We start from the raw sequence: 20,316 nt of genomic DNA on the forward strand, positions 1-20,316 counted from the left end.
GCTGTTACTCTGAAACCCTTCTTAAGGGTTAGCTATTCCATCTGTTCTCCAGTGGAGTCTTGAAGTGATGCGTGGTGTGGATTTCCACTGCTTCCCTTAGGGAAACTGTTCCACTCACTAATACGTTTTGCTGTCAGGACATCGTTCCTGAGACTCCAAGACGGACTGTTCCTTTGCTCCCTTTCTTCTTGTTCCTAGTAATGCTGGAGAAAAGCTTCGCGTCTCGGCTTAGGCTGAAAACCTACCCTTGCATTGTAAGCGATTTTGACACCCTTCACCTACCAAACTTCTAACCCACCCCAACTCTGTCAAAACTAAACCAATCTGCCTGGAATTGCCCTCGATAGAATATGTCTGCAAATCAAGCTGTTTAGGTAATGGGGAACTCAAAGATATGAGCTCACAAAGAGTTCCCTAAAGGAGGGAGTTGGGTTGTTCAATACTTGCTCTCCTCTATAAAATGCTGTAAGATTTATGGATGAATTGTTCTACTTAAGGCCAGAATGGAATTATTGTTCTATTTAATCAAAAATCATGTTGCCGCTATCAAGGCTTCAGACATATTTTTAAGTTTTTTTTCTTCTTCTACACGCAGATTTAATGCTCGTGCTGTTTTCAGAAGGTTGCTTCACTGATTTTTTTTCTCCCTCCCCCACTCAGTATTTATTCCTCTATGAAGAGAGAAATAAACCTTCTCCCCGTTCTCCTCTCCAAGCTTTTTGTTCTGAAGCCGATCGCTGGCGAGGCTAACAAACAGCTGCCTCTGTTGTCTGTGCCTACGCCACTCCATAGATGGCCAATAGGTCTCCCTGTGGACAGTGCAATAAGCAACCCTCCTATCACGGGCTGACAAAGGGAAAGGAGAAGCAAGGGGCCAGGCTGGAAAGCAGAGCAGCAAAGACAAATTTTCCACGCTGCTGCCAATGCTGGAAAACACCAAAAGTCACTTGACTGACAGCCCAAAATTTGTTCTGGGTTTGGGATGTTTTAGTCTCTCAGAAATCCTGGTTGCCAGCAGCCTCGCCTAATCAAAAGGGTGAAAGCAAGGAAATAGCCCTCTGCATGTTTCCCTGTCCTTCTGTAGTCAGCGAGTGACTCGGTTCACCCCTGTGCCCCTCTTTTTTTTAAGAGAAACAGGACTGAGAAGTCAGGACTTCTGGGAGGGGAGTGAGATCTAATGGGTGACAGGACATGAGGCAGCAGCCCCTGGTTTCTGTTCCCTGAGTGAATCACTTCCCCTGGGCCTCAGTTTCATGATCTGCAAGCCGGGAGAGGATATTGTCCTGGTGCATAGGAGCATGGTGAGACTTGATTCATTTCCATTTATAAACTGCTTTTGAGATCCTGGCAGGGACTGTACTAAAGAAGGCAAAGTATTTGTGATTAAAACGTAGCTAGCACTGGTGAAAGGTGCTAGCTTGCTAGCTGTGACCAGTGCAATCTTATATCTACCCAGGATCAACACGGGGCAAACCCTCGTCACTCACAGTCATGGTGTGGAAGGGGGGTGAAATTGTTTCCACGGCTTATCCAGTCCTTTGGCCTCACCTCTGACCTGAAAACCCAGGGCTCCATGCTAGTTGTGGGTTTTGGGATACAAAGACTCATCTTACTGGGAGCAGATTGGCTACCCAATGGCTGTCAGCTGTTACGCGCTCAGTGCGGCTTCATGGCCGTGACCTAGCACGGGAACAGCTCATTCTCCTATTCCCAAGCCGTTCCTTCCCTGCATTCATTTAGATTTCAAATGTCTCCAGAGGAGGCCGAGTCCTCACTTTGAAACTACCCAGCTCAGTCCCGTTTCATTCCCCTGGCTGATCTGCTAGCTGCTTTTATAAATCACAGTAGCTGCTCTGTTGTCAGGGCTGCATCTTGGTCGGGGCTCTGGCTTCTGTTGCCAGCTTCTACTGCCCATCCTGCTTTAGCTGAAGCAGTCCTCAGCTGCAGGGATGGAAAAGTTTATAACTCCCCTGATACACTTTCTCTATCATTCCGGCGATTATACACATTAATTAGAGCATTCCTAATGCTAATAAGCAGTGGTGAATAAATGCCTTCCTGGTACCTGACTGCCATGCTTATTCTGTACATGGATGTAGAAAATAATTTGAGTTTTTTGCCATTGACTTTGATTCCCTCTTAGCCTTTGCAATAAACATAAAAGCATTGAAGTTAGAGGTGATTCATTTGTGGTGAGAGGTAAAAATCTTCCAGTGCCTCATGCTGGAGAAAATAATGTAGAAATCCAGAAGAAAAACTAGTCAGCACTTCTGTTTCTCATGCACTTCTATAGAGTCTTTCATTTAGGGATGTCCCAGAGCCTGGATGATACTACCACCTACTTCTTATCAGCAGTAGACTTCAAAGCTTTACAAAGGAGATAAGCATCAGGGGTGCAAAGGATGGTTTAGTGGATTGGGATGCTGGAGACCCAGTTTCAGTTGGCGGCTCTGCTACTGACTTTGTGTCTGACTCTGGGGAAAGTGTTGGCAGGATAAAGTCCATTAATGAATGAGATGATTGGATTCTACAATAATGAGGGCCATATGAGTGGCTAGAAATATGAATGACTATGGATTGTTTAATATGTTTAGTGTGGTAGCACAGTCCCTGATGTGCCGGATGTTGTGGGTGTATGCACACTGCAAAGGCAGTCCCCCCTGCCCCCCCCCAAAAAAAAGGAGTTTACGATCAAAATACATGGTGAAAGGCATCAGGTGTGTGCAGCACTGTCCCAAATTTTCAGTTGGGGAAACTGAGGCACAGAGCAATGACATGACTTGCCTAGGTCCACCAGTGGCAGAGCTGGGACTAGAACCCAGGAGTCCTGAATCCCAGTCCTGTGCTTTAACTGTGGGACCACACCACTTCCTACTGTTCCCTGCCCCTGTTTCGTGTCAGTCTTTTCAGGACATGGTCCAGCTTCTGTTTCTGCTTGATCTTATGCTACAGCCGGCTGCGTTCACTTTAGCTGGCACCACAGATCCAGCCTTGCCTTCTCTTCAGGAAGATGAGGCGTGCTGGAGAATTCCCTTGTTCCAAGCCAGTTTGCTTTGATAATTAGGAAAGGTGGCAAGGGAAATTATGCAAAGCACATAGAAAGTAAATAACTTCTCTGCAGCAGGCTCTGTGGCAATGTCTCGCCTCCTCTGAAGCGGCTGAGTGTTCTGTCTGGTCACAGTTTAGTCCCCAGCTGTGACTTGCCTAGCTGAGTGAGGCACAAAGTGGAGCTTTGACTATGTTGTCTGTGTGGGGGCTCAGTCCATCTAGGGTTGGGCCAGGAATGCTCAGCTGTCCCTAAGAACATCTCCGTATCCGGTACTTATACAGATCCCATCACTGGAGTGTCTGTGCATTTCACAATTTTTAATGTATTTATCCTCACAACCTCCTGGGAGGCAGGGCAGGGCTTTTACCCCCATTGTACAACTGGGGAAATTGAAGCACAGAGAGAGAGAGAGATCAAGTGACTTGCCCAAGGTTGCACAGAGTCTGTGGCAGAGGATGGAATTGAACTGAGGTCTCCTGAACCCCAAGCTTTCACCCTAACCACTGGCCCATGCTTCCTCTCAAGAACAGGAGCAGAGGAAGTGCCAGACTGGACCCACGGGTCTGAGCCACTTAGTCCAGGATCCTGTTTCTGATAGTGGCCAGTGCCAGCTGCTTCAGAAGAAGGTGCAAGAACCCCACAGTGATGAGATAACCTGCCCCTAGGCAATGATCCGGCCTGACCCTGTTACTGCCCAGTAGTTAGAGAGTTGGTTCACACCCAGAATCTTGAGGGTTTCTCTGCTTCCCACAAATAGCAAAATAAAGCCTGTTTTAACTCTGTGTGTTCTTGCAATCAATACTAAGGTTCGGTCCTCTTTTTAAGTCTCCTGAAGCTCTTGGTTTGCTTGGTGTCCTGAGGCACTGAGTGCCACAGGTTAACTTTCCCCTGGGTGCAAAAGTATTTCCTTTGATCATTTTAAAACTTACAGCTTTCAGAGTGGGTAACATAAAAACCTTTGGATTTTACATCACACTCCAGTGCAAATACGCCTATATGATATGCAAAGGTGGCAAAAGGAAGGGAGAGGGGGGAATGCCAGGCTCTGGATTTGATTTCGAGCCACCCTTCCCGCCCTTCGCTGGGGCAATAGAAATGATGCAACTTACGGCAAGTGTTGCTGAGATGCTGTTTAAAATAAACAGGTTCCTGACGCCGGAGAGCGTTGGGGCAGCTGCTCCCTGGGGTGGGGGGTTGTCTGTGCACAGTGCTGCTGTTTGCTGAGCAATGTGCCTCTTCGGGGGAGCGGGAGGGGGAGGGCCGCCCTGCTACTTCATGCCCAGTTCTTTAGATGCTGGCCTGAGGGCCCAGGAGAGGGGATAGGCAGAGCTGGGGGAGGGCAGGCTCCCAGCCTCTGCCCCACCCCGGAGGAAAGGGTGGGCAGGTCAAGCTGCATTGCCCCTGCTGAGAACTTGGTTGAAGGGGTGGGGTGTGAGGTGCATTCCCCTCCCTGCCATCTACTAGTAGCTCGATTGTTCCTTCCATGCATGGGCCCCCCCGTGTCCAGTACCCCCCCCATATGATGAGTGGGTGGGTCTCAGGGCGGAGCCTACAGTGTAGTGTAGCCATGTCAGTCCCAGGACATTAGAGAGAGGAGTTTGGGGAGGTCACGTCTTTTATTGGACCAACTTCTGGTGGGGAGAGAGACAAGCTTTCGAGCCCCACATGGCTCTTCTGCAGGCTGGCAAAGGTACTCCCAAGTTTCAGAGTAACAGCCGTGTTAGTCTGTATTCGCAAAAAGAAAAGGAGGACTTTGTGGCACCTTAGAGACTAACCAATTTATTTGTTTAGCATAAATAGTTAGCACGTATTGTAAGGGACTGTCAGCGCAGAGTGGCCCGTTGACACCTCTGCAATCATTGGACAAGAAGAGGGGGTTAGTGGGTTACAGATTGTTGTAATAAGCCATAAATCCAGTGTCTCTGTCCAGTCCACGATTTTCAGTGTCTACCAGAGTTATGAATTTAAGCTCCCAGGTTTCCTTTGAGGATGAGGCCCGAGAGGTCAGACACAGAGTGATCGCGTGTGAAGCGTGTTTTTGTCTTGTATCGTTTTCCTGTGAGAGTTCATTCACGAGCGGGGTGATTTGTCTGTCTGGTGTCAGCCACATAGTGGTTATCGGGGCATTTAGAGCACCGGCTGAGGTACCCCACGTGTTCCGATAGGCATGTGTCGGACCGTGGATCTTGAAAGGTGTGTGGATCGCTGCAGCAGTGGGGATATGCCTGCAGGTTTTGCCTCTCTTGTTCTAGCAGGGTCCGGTGCTGCTTGGGTTGGTCTGGGGAGAGCTTGCTTCTGATGATGAGCTTGGCGGGTTTGAAGGCCAGAAGAGGGGCTGATTTCAGGATGGGGCTCCCCATTGAGTATGGGTTGTGATTGTTTGATGATACCCCGTATGGTATGGGCTATCTCTTCTGGGACAAGCATAGCATAGACTGTAGACCGAGCTCTCCTCGTGCCCAGAAAGGGCAGTAACTCAGTGGCTGCCCCCTCCAGCTACCGTATACCCCTCTCACCGGCTGTAAAGCACCATCGCTTGGCCAAGTTCACCACTGGCGGTGCTGGGGATAGAACCCAGGCGTCCTGAATCCCCATCCTCTGTGCTTAGCTACTTGCCCACACATCCTTCTGCTGTGCTGCCCCAGGGCAAGTTCCCCCCCACTCCTATTGTGCCCCTCTACCCCTGCCTTCTCCTGAACCCTCCTCCACAGGAACAAGAGGGAGTTCAGGTTGCATCACCTTTGGCAAGAGCTGGGTTAAAGGGAAAACTTGACAGACATCCCACCCAAAGGCTGCCCTAGGACCTCCCAGGAGCCCCAATTCCTCTCACTCCCCTGCATGCCCTCCCTACTTCGAGGGTGCCCTCTGCTTGGGTGACCCCAGCTGCCTGCTGCAAAGAAGGGGTGACTCTCCAGAGGCCACTCCTCCTCCCCCGCCCTCCATAGCCACTGTGTTGGGGTCACACAAGCAGTCCCGGTTTGCGATCCTTGGGCTGGGGGGCCCGGGAGAAAGGCAGCTAAGGGGACAGCTGGCCATTGCAGGCCCTTCCGTGGAGCATTGTCGGCCTCTAGCCGCGTCCGACGCCCCAGGAGGAAACCCCGGCTCTGCCAGGCTCCCCTACCCTTTCCACCCCCACCCTCCCCCCGCCTACCCCCCCCACACGTGTTCATTTCCTTTTCCCTTCTGACTCTGCGAGGGGCTTCTGCACAAAAAGATGCCACTGACTGTCTCGACCTCTGACCTCAGCTACATCCCTGGAGGCAGAGGAGTGGGGCTGAGCCCGGAGAGGAGGGTTTGCAGCTGCCCTGGTGCCCGGGGCGGGGGAGAGAGAGACAATCAAGAGAAGAGAGGAATCAAATAGGAAATGTGCATCTTCCTAGCTGCCCGGGCCTCCCAGCCCCTAGAACTTCTGGCTCCGGGAATATGAAGAGGCGGGGAAGTTAATGAATGCCCAGAACAAAGCCAGGCCTGTTTTGGCTGCTCTGATAAGGAAGCACTTTAGGAAGATGGGGACAGGGGGAGAATCAAAATTGGTGCCTCTAAGTTATTAGCTTATTAAATTTTAAAAGCAGCTAAAATGAAGACAAGGCTGAGCTGTGGAATTTGGAGCTGGATGTCCAAGGCGCCCCGCTCTAAGGGCAGGAGCGGGGAAAGTGGGCAGCAAAGATGAGCAATGCCGGGGCCTGGGGCAGTGGTTAGAGCTACTCATAATTATGTGAAAGGCTCGAGGATATATCAGTGCAAGGCTGTTGCCTGCATCTCTCTAAGGAACGTCCCTAGCCCCTATTACCCATAGCACCCATCTCTTTAATGGAGTTAGCATCCCAGCAAGGCAGGGCACTGCTACCAGCCCTGCTTTGCAGGTGGGAAAACTGAGGCGCAGAAACTAGTTCGATGCCTTTCAGGAGGTGGGTGTATATGATTTGCCCAGAGTCCCACAGGAAGTCTGTGGCAGAGCAAGGAATTAAACCTAGCTCCAGTCAGGGGGTCTAACCACCAAGCCATCCGTCCTCTGGTAGTGGACCAGACAAGAACTAACCCACGGCCATCTCTGAATGCCCCTAGGTCTTTTCCCAACTCTGGGAGAGACACATAGTCGGTGTGAGCTTCACTGAAACCAGCTGAGGATCTGGGTCCTCTGATTTTGTAAAAACGAGAGACGTAAAAACAGCAGAAATCTTTCCAAGTCCCCAGCTTTGTTCAGAGCATCTTCCCTGGTTAACACAGCCTCCTCTGGGGTGGAACACTGCAGCTGTTCAGCACAATGACTTTATTATGGAGCAATTGTACCATAGCAGCAGGGCTGAACACATTTGATTTCCCCCAGCCCAGGCCATGAGCTTAGCAAGTGACGACAAGAACATCATCCATTTACCAGCACTTCACAGGCATGAAATGACTTCACGGGCTGGCCGTCCCACTAATTATTCTCACAGCCCTTTGACAGAGGACTGAAAAATTTGCTAGCATGAAAAACGGGTGACATATTTTACCAGCTACCAGGGTATTATGCAAGCCAGGGCTGGAGCCTGGTGCATGCTAGACCATTGCCTCATGACAGGACTTGGCAATATTCCCCCCAGGTGTTCACATTTCTCCTGCTCAGTGTCCCACATGCACCCTGCCAACAGCATGCATTGCGCCCAAGCTTCCTCCCTTTCGTATGGATCTGCAGGGATGCTGCTGCCTTTAATTTTAATGCTGGAATCCAATGTGTGCATTTGGCAAACAGCATTTGCAGGTAGCCTGCGTTGGATCCCCTACAGATGGGCTTGGGACTGTCACGCATCCCCAGGCTTCCTTCTGATGAGGAAGGCTGGTCTGATGGTTAAAGCATTGGTTTGGGGATCGGCGTGCAACTCTGAGCTCTGCTACTGATGTCCTGTGTGACCCTGGGCAAGTCACTTAGGAACCTAAATACTTTGAGAATCTGGGCCTTAGTCTCCCTAAGTCTTGATTCCCTCTCTGTTCTGTAGGGATAATAATCCTGCCTTTGTCTATGTAGATGGTGCACGGACTGTCCCCCACTGTGTATGTGCAGCACCCTGCACAACGGAGCCCTTAGCTGCAGCCATACTATGGATAATAAGTGCTAGTGATGGGTAGAGAACTGCTCAGATACAGTAAATAAACCTGGAACAGGGAGGTGCGCAGAAATCAAGAGAAAAGAAACAGCTAGAAAAAATACAAACCTGACCCGGTTTGCTCTTTACTTTTACTGTGTTGATCAGAAGTTTGCACATCCCTTGTGCCTTTCATATGAGGCGCTTCAAGCACTTCACAGACATGGACTGACTGAATTTCACAGCCACCTGCCTTGCCCCACCCGCATGTGATGCTCAGATACTATGGTGACAAGGAAACTAGACTGATAGAGATAGGTAAGTGTTGTCATCCCCTTTTTACAGCTGAGGGAAACTGAGGCACGGAGAGCCTAACTGGCCAGTCCAAGTCATTCAATGAGTCCCTAATAGAGCTGGACGCAGAACCCAGGACTCCCAGGTCCCCTGTTCCAACCACTAGACCCCATTCATTCCTGGCACTCTTGGCCCAAATTTTAAAGATATTTCTGTTCGCTGTGCTCAGTGTCATGACACCTAGCTGATCTCATTTTCAGAACAGATCTAGCCATTTAGGAGTCTAATCCCAACAACCGTCAATAGGATTTGAACTGCAAAGTGCCTAAATCCCTTTTGAAAATGACATTTAGGCTCCTAAATCAGTTAGGCTTTGCGACGCTGAGCACAGTGTCACCTAAATACCTTTAGAAATCTGAGCCCTACTCCCATGCTCTGATCCTCTGTGGTATCCATCAAGTAGCAAGTGAGATCGAACTGAGCGAGGTGAAGCAGTGGAGCTAAAGGGTGAATATCACAGGATTCAAAGTACATTGGCTGGCACCCAGCCTGCATCTAACTCCCACCATGTGTTTGAAATCCGGCTCTGAAGATTACAAATAGGAACCAAGGTCCCTGCTCCGTCTACCCCAGCATCCTATCTCTGACCGTGGCCAGAACCAGCTGCTTCGCAGGAAGATGCCAGAACCCCACAAATGGCCCCAACATCCAAACCAAACCCTACCTCTGACCTGCCTCTTCTCCCCCAAATCTTGGAGTGTATGAAAATGAAGGGACCAGTTTTCCAGCACCCTCATTCCTTCTGTCATCGGCCACAGCCATGCAAAGTGGGTGCAAAATGTGACAAAATCCAGATCATTGTGGTGTATGTCGCTTTGCGCACTCTCTCTGTCCCCATACACAGCTGTCTGTCTGTCTGTCCTCATACACTCCCTTTTATCTGTTGCCCTACACCCCTTTCTGTCTATTTCTCCCCATACACACCAGTCTATCCCCATACACTTCTTTCTGTCTATTCCAATACTCACCCTTCTATCTATTTCTCCCGTACTGTTTTCATTCAGTGTAAAGGAGCAGGCAGGTCAGGTTTGCTCTGGTCCCTCATGTATGTAGACTCTCTATTCCTCAGGACTCTATTAATGATGGAATATTTTCCCCAACCGGGTTTAGGAAGAAGGGAGACATTGATACTTCCTGACATTTACTATTTCAAATTGGATCCCTCCCACCCCACCTCCATGGGCGTACCGCCTGCAGCCCGATTCTCCATTGCCCTCTGCCTCATGCTATCATTCACGCCTGCACGAAGTGGGTACAAGGCGCTGCCCGGTCCCAACGGTGGCATTTCACACTCCCTGCGCACTGATGTTAATGAGGAGGTGAGGTGCAGGGCAGCGGAGAGGCCTAGGCTGTGTAGCCCTAGGCACAGAGGCCTAGCTGTGTAGAGGAAGGATGCTGCGTATGGCACAGGGCTCTGTGCCACGCAGGTGATCTCTCCCCATCCCTGCCAACAGAGCTTTAAACAGTGAGGTTGCTGGGGCTAATCAAGATAGACTTGCAAACTAAATAGCAGAGCCACATCCAGAACAGCAGAAAGGGAGAAGCAGATGGGCAAAGCGAGGCAGGGAGCTGCTGCTAAATGGATTGATGGAGAGGCCTCTAAGAGAGACTGATTGGAGAGGGACCCGCTGGAGGAAGGGGCCGGGGCAGCCACGCTGCGATGGGGGCTGGGGCGCGAGGACATGGTGAGGAGGGAAAAAGGCCCGCAGATAACAGATGCATGGACACAAAGACTGGAATGGGAGAGAGGGACAGATGGACAGGCAATAGCGAGAGTCAAGAGAAGAGAGGGATCTGAACGTAATTAGATTGGATCCGATTATGACAGACTCGATTAGAGCGATATTATGATCAGGAGCTTCTGTCGCTATTTGGCTTTTTTTGGGGGGGGAACAAAGCCAGGGAGCACGTGGGGAAGGGGACAAGTGGGGACAAGGGGAGCCGGGGCGGATGAAAGGAGACTTCTCCTTGGGAAAGCTGTCAGCGGTGGCAGTGACAGATTGTCTGGTTATCGAGTACCGGGGCCGTCTGTCACCGGCCGCTAACAAAACCTGCACTCCATAAAAGCCAGGGAGACAAAGGCGAGGAGGGGAGAGGGGTGACGGGAGCCGAGACCTTCTGTCACCAGCCAGACGAGCGTGCCCAGGGCATGGAGAGAGCCGTGCAGAGCAGGGACCTTCTGTCAGGAGCTGGGCGTGCACGCATGTAAACACCCCTGAACCTGCACACACGCACCCCCTGAACCTATGTGCACGCACATACCCCTCCACACAAATATTAGTGTGTCATACACACACACGCATGCGATTGCACAACGCCCCAAAACCACTGGTGCACAAACACATGCATCTGCAAACACAGAGACCAACACATCTGGAGACACTATCACACACACTCTCATAAGCACACACAGAGGTTAACACACACACACACACATGCAGGATTTAGGGCCAGGCAAAGAGAAAGAGGCTCTCACACCTAGGCCCTTGGGCTTTTACCACCCAGAGACACCCCACAGACTAGATTTGAGGGTGAAAGGGAGAAGGAGACAGCAGCCGTTAGACTCTGGGCACTAGTGAGTGAGAGGCCGGGCTGGATTCTGATCAGCGGTGCCGGTGTAAGCCCACTGAGGTCAGGTCACTCCGAGAGCAGAATCAGGGAGAGGCAGATGGTAGGATGAAGAAGGTGATGGGGGAGAGCTGCTTGGAAGGGGCAGAGCAAACCCACCCCTGCTGTAACTGCATGGATCTCGGAGCAGTGTCATGGACGTGAATCCAGCCCCAAATTGGGTGTGAATTCACAGGCAGGCCTGTTGCTTTCCCCACTGCCTGCAGCCTGGGAGGTTGGTAGCTTCAGGGCCTGATTCTCTCTCCCCCTAGGAGCTAAGGTGGGGGCCAGCAGCCCTCGTGCTCCAAGGCGCAGGCTGATCACCGCAGCATTGCTAGCAAGGTCTGTGCAGCCCCTTGCTCCAGCCATAACCGCCGTCCCAGTTGCACTAAGCACTCTGGGATAGGTGCTCCAGGACTACCACCATGCACCGGCGCCTGGCAGGCACCTGAGAAGGGGGGGTGTCAGAGTCACCAGGCAGGAACGACTCGCCTGGTGTAAGGAAATGTGAGAGCCAAGCGCCGCATCCCTGCCATGCGGTCCTCACTGGGCTAACCAGGTACCATTGCCCCCTCCTCATCCAGTGCCCACGGTGCTACAAGACAAGGGGCCTTAAGGGGGCCCTCACCCCTACATGGGCAGGAGCTAACTTGCCTGCACCATAAACACTTGCAAACAAAAGCGAGGGCCCCCAGAGAGGAAGGGTGGGCTACTGTTTAAAGCACCAGAGCAGGACTTAACAGCTCTGACACTGGGGGACCTTGGGCAAGTCACTGCATTGCTCTACGCCTCAGTTTCCCCTTGTGTAAAATGGGGATAATAATTCTGCCTATCCCCCACTGCCTGTCTATCTTTCTTGCCTGTATAGAGTGTGAGCCCTTTTGTGGCAGGGACTGTCTCTTACTCTGTCTCTGTGCAGCACCCAGCCCAACAGGGTCCCTGATCTCTGTTGACGCCTCTAGGCAATGATTTAGGTTTCCAGCGTCGCAGCGTAAAAAGCTCCGAAAGTCAGGCTTGCATCCGCTCCAGCACCTGAAGGGTTAAAGCCGTCTGCTCTCCCTGACAAGCACGAGCCAGTTTGGGTCCCCAGTGGGTTTGTACAATATGTCACCTCATCTCCTGCCAAATGCTGCCTCTTTCCTACCTCCCTGTGCCCCCCGCACACACACAGCCCCAGGGGTGGCCAGGGTAGCACTCTCAGCTTGTGGTACCAGAGTTGACCTCAGCGGCTCCATCTTTGCAGCTGATCCCCGGCCCCCATGTCCGCCAGTTGAGGTGGGCAGTTCTCCGAGGGTCCCGGAGGGTTTCGCCCTCTTGGAAACGTTGCCAGGGAGGCAAATGCAGCGTTAGGAGCAGGGGGCCCTGTAGATCTTCAGCCACCCGGAGCCCAAGCCCAGCCTCGTCTGAGATTCAGTAAGAGGGTTGGGCACCTTCTCTTCCCTTTCCCGGTTGTTCTTCATTTTGAATCTGGCGTGAGCACACGTTGCACGGGGGAGCCTAAACTGTTCCTCACGAGCTGGACGCAGCGCAGCTGTTCCGTACAATCCCAGCAATGTCGGGCAGGAAGGGCCCTCGAGAGGTCATCCGCCTAAAGGCAGGCCCCAGTCCAGAGTCTGTCCTACCTGTTCTTAAAAACCTCCAGTGCCGGGGAGCCCACGGCCTCCCTTGGGAGCTGACTCCAGTCCTTACCCATCCTAGAAACAAGCCCCAAGCTTCTACTTCAGACACCTAACGCCTTCCCTGTGCCCCTGTCTAGCCTCATTCCCCCTGTCAGAGCTAGGGCCTGATCCTGTGGAAACCCCTTCCTCGCAGGCTGGTGGGTTTGTAGCACTCAGCCCTGACACTCTAAGCCAAGTTCCTCTTGAACCAAGGACTTTATCTAGAGGCTATCCTAAGCTTGGGAAACGATGGCTCATTGTATGAGAGTAGCGCCTACCGGCCCTACCCCCATTGTGCCAGACACGGCGCAGCCTGTCTGCACCCTGAAGCGCTTACAATCTAAAGGCAAACGTAGGAAGGGATCTTATCCCCATTCGACCGACGGGGGGATAAGAGCAAGTGGCTTGCTCACGGTCACACAGGGAGTCAGTCTGGGGCAGAGCTGAGGCCCCACACAGCTCTCCGGAGTCCCAGGCCACTGCTTAAACCCCGTCATGGAGCTTCTCCCCAGCTCCAAAATACACGTGGCCACACCCCATCTCTCGCAAGGAGCTTTATTTTCGTAAAGAAGCAAGTCAACAAACAGCAACACAATCTTTTAACCCAGTCCTAACGTTCTGGTTTCATCTCCGGGTCCTGAAGGGCATCTGGCCGCTTCCCAGTTCTGACCAGTTCTCTAGGCTATGGCCTTGGGCAGCTGGCCGCTTGCTCCAGGGGAACCCACCACTGGGGCTTCCCACCTCACACCCCGCAGGAACAGCCTGTCCCCATCAATTCCCCCTCCCTGGCCACTAGCAGCCTATAGGCCAAAGTGTAGCCCAGCCCCTTTAAGTGGCTGAATTGGATTCACCGGTTCTGCTCCAGACGGGATGGGCCTGGTTCTACTCACAGGGGCCTACTGCCCCGTGACAAATCCCAGCACCAAACTCATCCAGCTCACTGGTACCAGAGCCATGGCACTGAACGAGCCGGCAGCCCATGGGAGCGGTGATCTGGCACTGCCCTGGGGCAGAGTGGTGTAGAAACAGGCGTGGAAGGCTCCAATTCTGATCGGGGAATTGTCAGTGAACGTCGATTTCGCCCCGCGCGCCCGAACCGGCGGAAAAATATTTCCATCAATAATGGTTGAGATTTACAGTGAGGCAAAGTAAGCAAAAGGCTGCCTGAGAACTTAGGAGGGTCTCCCCTGCGGCTGCTGGCTTTGTATCTTTTGAGGTGCGACGTTGAGATGCGACGTTGCATGGGTGGCAACGCAGTGCAGTGTGGGTAGGTAGCCCAGAGTGCCTTGCTCTGGGCGGTGAGAATTCGGGGCGGGCCACTGGGTCTCGGCTACACAGGACATTTGTCTAAGGCCTGGAGGAAGCAGTCACCAAAGAGAACACAAAGTAGAGAGACCCTGACACTGACCTGGGGCTATCAGGAAGCCGAGAACAGAGCAGGCGTGAGAGCCCAGGCTAGCTGCCTGCGTCCCCTCCTCCCAGGGCCCGGGCAAGATGCCCAGAGACCATCCCACCATCAGCTGCAGAGATGGGTAGGGCCCGGCTGGCATCCTGGCAGGGAGAGAGGCGCTGGCCCCTAGGGGTGGAAGAGAGACACAAACAGGAGGGGCAAGGAGTGCAGAGAGAGAAATAAATAAATATGTATGTGGCCCATCAGTCACCTCATGGGGAGAGGGGAGTGTGGGCAGCAGCAGGCAGAGAGTGTGTGTGGGTGTGATGGGCATGTGGTGCGGGTGTGGGTCATGAGAAGAGTGTTTGTGTGTGTGTGTGATGGACCTGCGGGGGTGATGACAGGGCTTAATTTGTAAGAAAAGAGGTGCTGGGCTCAAACAATTTTTTTACATTCATAACAGATGCAGCAATCCCAGAGGTGCCAGGGCTATGAACTGCCGAGCCTAGAGGTGCCGGACTCAGCTCTGGCAAGCCCTGGCACAACTTAAGCACTGGGTGTGTCATGCGTGTAGTGCGTGGTGGTGTTGAGCGTCTGTGATATTTACATGTGTCTGTGATGTTTATGGGTGTGATGTTTGTGTGTATGTGATGGTTACGGGGGGGGGGTGATGCATTTGTGTAAGCGCATGAGTGTGTGAAAGAGAGAGAGCTGGGCATGGGGTGTGTGTGTGTGTGATTTGCACACATGTATCTATGTGAGGGTTAATTTCAAGGTGCATGCTGCTGTTGCCACGAGCTCATTAGGCAGATATTGTTTTTTAATCAGTGCCATAGCAATGGTGATGCAAGCTCCTCGCCACCACCTGATCCCTCCCCCGCCCTCCCCTCCTCTCCCTGCAAACTCTGAGACCATCTGCTAAGACGGGGCCCCGGACTGGAGCTTGCCCAGGTGTGTGTGCCCATCACCTGGGCACCTCCTGACACCGCAGCAAGGAGAAACCAGCCCCTGGGGTGCACTGAGTGGGGACTGGAAAGGAGGGCAGGGGGTAGAAAGGAAACCCCAGACACTAATGGGGGAGAAGGGGGAATAAGAGATGGGACTGGGAAAGGAGGGATGTTCCCAGGCAGCAAACTGGGGAGCTGTAAGATAGATAGATAGATGGATGATGGGTGTGTATGGGGCTAGACAGATAGATAGATTAGATAGATGATATGGAGCTCGCTAGGTAGATAGTCCAGGGAAGGGAGTTTGTGGAGAGATTATTGGTATTGAGAGCAAAGTAGGAAGGATTTAAAATGAGATTTTAAAGGGGGGATCTGAAAGAGGAGGGGACGGGCCGCTTGGCAGGGAGGACGCGGCTTAATCTAACCACCCAAAAGATTCTAGTGTGTTGTTAAAGTCACATGCTTGTGAACATGTCGTATGGATATTTGTATGTTAGGAACAGCTGGCTGGCTGGCTGGCTGGCTTTCTTATCCCATCAAACTTTTAAAATCTATACACGTGCTTTAAAATCAATCCTCCACTGATGCTAATGGGAGCCTTCCTGGGTCCCTTGAGTTGTGTGTGAGGCATATCAACATCCTGTGCTTGCCTGCCTTACACACCCACACACCCACGCACATACAAGCATGTACACCCACGCCCAAAAAAACACAACGTACAAACTCACATGCGCACACACCAACTCAGGCACGCACACACAAGCATATGCACAAACACACACGCGTAAACGTACACGCACACATATGCACAAAGGCCCGCTCAGTGCTTCACACCGACTGTCGGAGTGAATCCTCAGGCCAGGTTCTGCAGGGTGGCCAGTCTCTGTGAACGCAGCATTAGCCGTTCAGTTTCTGTTCCAAGCACTGTCCCCTCTGTCCCACCCCCATGCAGAGGAGAGGTCTCTGTTTGTTTCTCTCTCCCACTCCCCCTGTCACACTCCCCCCACCCCAGTCTCTCTATTTCTCCTTTATGAAATATGCATGGTGAACAGATGTCTCCTTCTCCCTCCCCACCCCACTACCTCCTTCTCCCCTGCAGGACCACATCCAACCCCACCTCCCCTCCCAGGGGGGCTTTAACTTCCCTCCCAGCCAATGGGATCCCCTCTGCTTCTTTTAATATTTATAAGGGGGAGCACTGGAGTGGCCAATAGGAAGCCTGGGGTGGGAGGCAGCATGCTAGCTTGGGTGTGTGTATATATAGTGTATGGGCCGCATGCTTCAAGGTATGTCCATATAAATGTGTAGCAGCCCGTTTGCTCCTCCGCATGTCTGGGCCCCGATGACAGGATCACTCCCCTCCCCGGGCCCATCCATCAGTGCAGGAGTCTGAGCGCGCAGAGGGGAAACTTTCTTCCCCGTCAATGAACGAACGAGCCAACCAGATCCTCAGGGCTGGGATTATTCGGGCTTCGTCCTGCAAGCAGAGAAAAGCCAGAGGAACTTCAGAGATTGAGGATGTCGTCCGGTTAGGGGTAAGGCAATTGCTTGGGACGGGGTGAGGTGGCCATTAGAGATACACTGATAGATTGCGATCAGATTCATTGCTGAGGTACCAGGTGGTGACATACTATGGTGATAGATAGATAGATAGATAGATAGATAGATAGATAGATAGATAGATAGATAGATAGATAGATAGGTGGGTGTATGGGGGATAGATAGATCGTTCCATATAAATTTAGAAGGACAGTATTCAAGACAGAGAATTTCCCCACCCACCCTCTGTTAGCCCTTTGATATAACCTTTGGCACACACACACTCACTTAACTTTGGAGAAGTCGAGGTGGTTTTTTGGGTGTTGTGAGGGCTCTACAAAAGAAACCTTAGATCCAAACACCCCAGACTCCTAGGCTGGTGGGGGGGAGGGGGTCCTGAGTCCAGATACACAGCTTTGGCTGTCCAGGGTCGTGGTGCCTGTCACAAGCAGTCACGTGCTGCATTTGGTGACACCGCACTCGGAGGCAGGGAAAGGGCCACGCAGGGAGATTCTGGAAAGGGGAAAAAAGGTCTTTGGCTCAGAATTTTGTTTTAGATTTTAATGGTCATTGAATGTGACAGCTGGATCCTGCCCCGCTTCTCCGGGCGAGGGGTTCTCAACCCAGGCTTTTGCAGCAGCTAAATCGACCGGAACACTCAGTTTGCGTTTATTGCAGAGAGAAGTGAAAATCTCCCAAGAGGGAAAGTCACCGGCATAAAGCATCAGGGGCTTGCAGGATGGAGTAGCTCAGACAAGCAGGCAGTAGGGAAAGGAAGCTGTTTAGGCCCAATTCTGCAACCTGTACTCATGCGAGCAATCCTGGGAGTCCCGTGAGTCAGGACTTGATTAAGGCTCCTGCGTTGAGCCCCAGGGGTATAAATCATTGTCCCTGCCTGGCGTTCACATCCAGAGGCCTGTCTTGCTAGTCATCTCACTATAATAACAAAGGGCCAGACCCTTGGCTGGTGTAATTGGGCGTAATTCCACTGACTTGGATGGCGCTATGGCAATTTACACTCACTCAGAACCTGGCCCGGTCAACTTGATTCCATCTAGCGGGTTCCATGCAGAGGGCTGGCAAGTGAGGACAGGGCCAGCTCTCCTGGAAATGTGGCTGGTGATTATTCTGGGGTGGGGTCAGGGAGGTGGAGGTGGCGTACCCTGCTCCCACCCCAGATCCTATTGGCCACTCCTTTTTCATTAATCACCTCCAAGGGGTCTGGGGCTGGGGCTGGGTGTTTAAAGCAATTGTGCCTGCGTCAGGGACACCGTCAAAAAATTAAATTGTGGAAGGGGAGGGAGGTGTGTCAGCGTATGGAACGTTGTATGTGGTCATATTATATCCTGCAACGTCGGGGGGGGTAGAACAGTGGAGCATCTAGACCTATGGACAGTCTGGGGAGGGGGCAAAAGCCCCGCTTGCCCCACAGCAAATGAACCCCCTGGTCCATATTTGTGTCCTCACCCATTCACCCCTGTGCAGGAGCAACAGAGCCAGGCTTCACTGCAGCCTCACTTCATCATCGCCGTGCACCTTGCGCAGTCACTCACACCAGCTCAGAGCGAGCGCTGGGCCCCCCTGCTTTGCACAGGGTGCGAGGCACAGGGAGACAGACAATCCCGCCCGGTGTCTTCAGCACAGTGATGCTCGTGTCAAACTGGCCTAAGCGAGCGGTGGGGCAGTCCCAGGGCATCAAAGTCCACGGTCCCAGGGAGCGCGGGGCATGGTTAGAAAGGGACGTAGGTTTGACAGACAAGTGTTACGGGCGCCAATCCAGCGTGAGTCCACCAAAGCCAGGCAGCTGCTCTCAGGGGCTGCAGAGACCTGGCTGCAAGGAACGCAGCCCTTGCCCGAGGCAGAAGAGTGAAGCGCCAGCTCCCTCTAAGCACAGTACTGCTCTCCAGGGATGTAAGCACAGCCGTCCAGGGGAGCCCTACCTGCTCCTGTGGCTTGGTGATGCTGCAGCTCTCCATGGACAGCAATTGTGAGCCAGGATTGTGAACTCTTTGGGGCAGGGGCCATGTCTCGCTCCATGTGTGCCCAAGCGCTCGGGAAGGAAAAGCAGCTCCCGGCTGCCCCCGCTGCACACAGCCCTTCCCTAGCTATTACTCACTCTCCCAACACACTGCTCCCAAGGCCAAGCGGGAAGGGAGGGGGCCTAGTCTCCCCTCTCGGGCTTAGAAGTGGGAGATCGTGGATCCTAGTTCTGTGGGAACATCCTTGAGAAAACAGGAATGGGAGAGCAGCGGAGAGAGAGAGAATGGGGGGTAGGGAAATGGAAGAGAAAACAGAATGGATACTCACTTAACTTTGGAGAAGTCAAATTGAGAGGTGTTTTTGGGTGTTGAATTAGACAGGCACAGCGCACACGGGTGACGGGACAGACACACACAGAATTTAAACACATGCCGACACGCTCGGCTGGATTGGGGCCTTCTTGATTGACACCTGAACTGAAGCTTCTGGACCTTGCCATAAGGAGGGTAAGTCACGAGTGGGTTGCACAGTTTGTAGCTCATTGCACAACCCAGGGGCTCCCTGCTTCTCTCCGTCCCGACCCCACAAGCTCTCTGGGTGTCCTTCTCCCGGCCCCCTCTATTCTAGAGAGTCCCAGCAACTCTCCCCGATCTCCCACCATTGCAGGGGTTCTGTGTGCTCCCTATTTCCCCTTCCTCCCAGACCAGGGTCCCCCAACTCCTCCCCCATCACACACACTTCAGGGTGCAAAGCTCAGAGCTTTGAGGGAGAAGGGGGCATTGGATCCAGCTACAAGCAGTGCCCGAAAAGCAGTTCCACCCGAAAATGGTTCCATCTTTGCTCCCCGAACCCTCGACCTTCGCTGGAATAACTTTTAATTTGTTTTTAATTAAAATGTGCAGGATGAATGAAATAATTTGCTTTCTGGATTTTTATTTTATTTGGTACAAGATTTCTAGGTAACATATTTGACAGGTGTTCCCCAGATTGCAATGTAAGTGTGTGTGTCTCTGTGTGCGTCTCTGTGTATATTTGTGTGAGTTCGGCTCTGTATATGTATTTCTCTCTCTGTGTGTGCACACGTGTGTGGGCGAATTACTGTGTGTGTATATGTGTGTGGTTTTGTGTATATGAATTTGTGTGTGTGTTGTGTGCACATGCCTGTTTGGATGAATTATTGCATCTGTGTTTTTCATGTGCGTGATGCTGTGTGTGTGTGTATGTGAGCGTGTAGGTGAATTACTGTGTACATATGTTGTGGGTTTTGTGTGGGTTAATTTCTCTGTGTGTGATTTTCGGAGTGTATTTTTGTGTGTACAAATTTCTGTGTATATACCTATGAGTTTCCCTGTGTGTGTTTGCAAATGTCTTTCTCCGGGTGCATTTCTACTCATTCATGAGGCTGTGTCTGTACATGTCAGTCTTTTAAAGACTCAGAATATTTCTTTCATTTCATTGCCTCTGTTTATCCATTCTGTTTATTCACCCATTCGTTTCAGTTTCTTATAATCATATGGCTTGTTAGAATTCGAAAGCATCTTGCCATGTGCAAAAGATGTTATACAAGAATAATATTTTATACACATCTATCTAACTATCCCCAGACACCCCCTCTATCTATCTATCTATCTATCTATCTATCTATCTATCTATCTATCCCCAGACACCCCCTCTATCTATCTATCTATCTATCTATCTATCTATCTATCTATCTATCTATCTATCTATC

General features: G+C 51.8%; 1 protein-coding gene across 1 annotated transcript in view; it reads left to right on the top strand.

Annotated features, from left to right (window-relative positions):
• The window catches only part of NCSTN (nicastrin), a 46,814-nt gene that overhangs the window by 25,019 nt on the left and 1,479 nt on the right, over window positions 1-20,316 (top strand). Inside the window, exon 17 of the transcript XR_012636239.1 lies at window positions 18,964-19,093. The gene's annotated coding sequence lies outside the window, so the exon portion shown is untranslated. The remainder of the gene's footprint in view (window positions 1-18,963; window positions 19,094-20,316) is intronic.

This window comes from Natator depressus, chromosome 24, assembly GCF_965152275.1.
Source record: "Natator depressus isolate rNatDep1 chromosome 24, rNatDep2.hap1, whole genome shotgun sequence".
Lineage (NCBI taxonomy): Eukaryota > Metazoa > Chordata > Testudines > Cheloniidae > Natator > Natator depressus.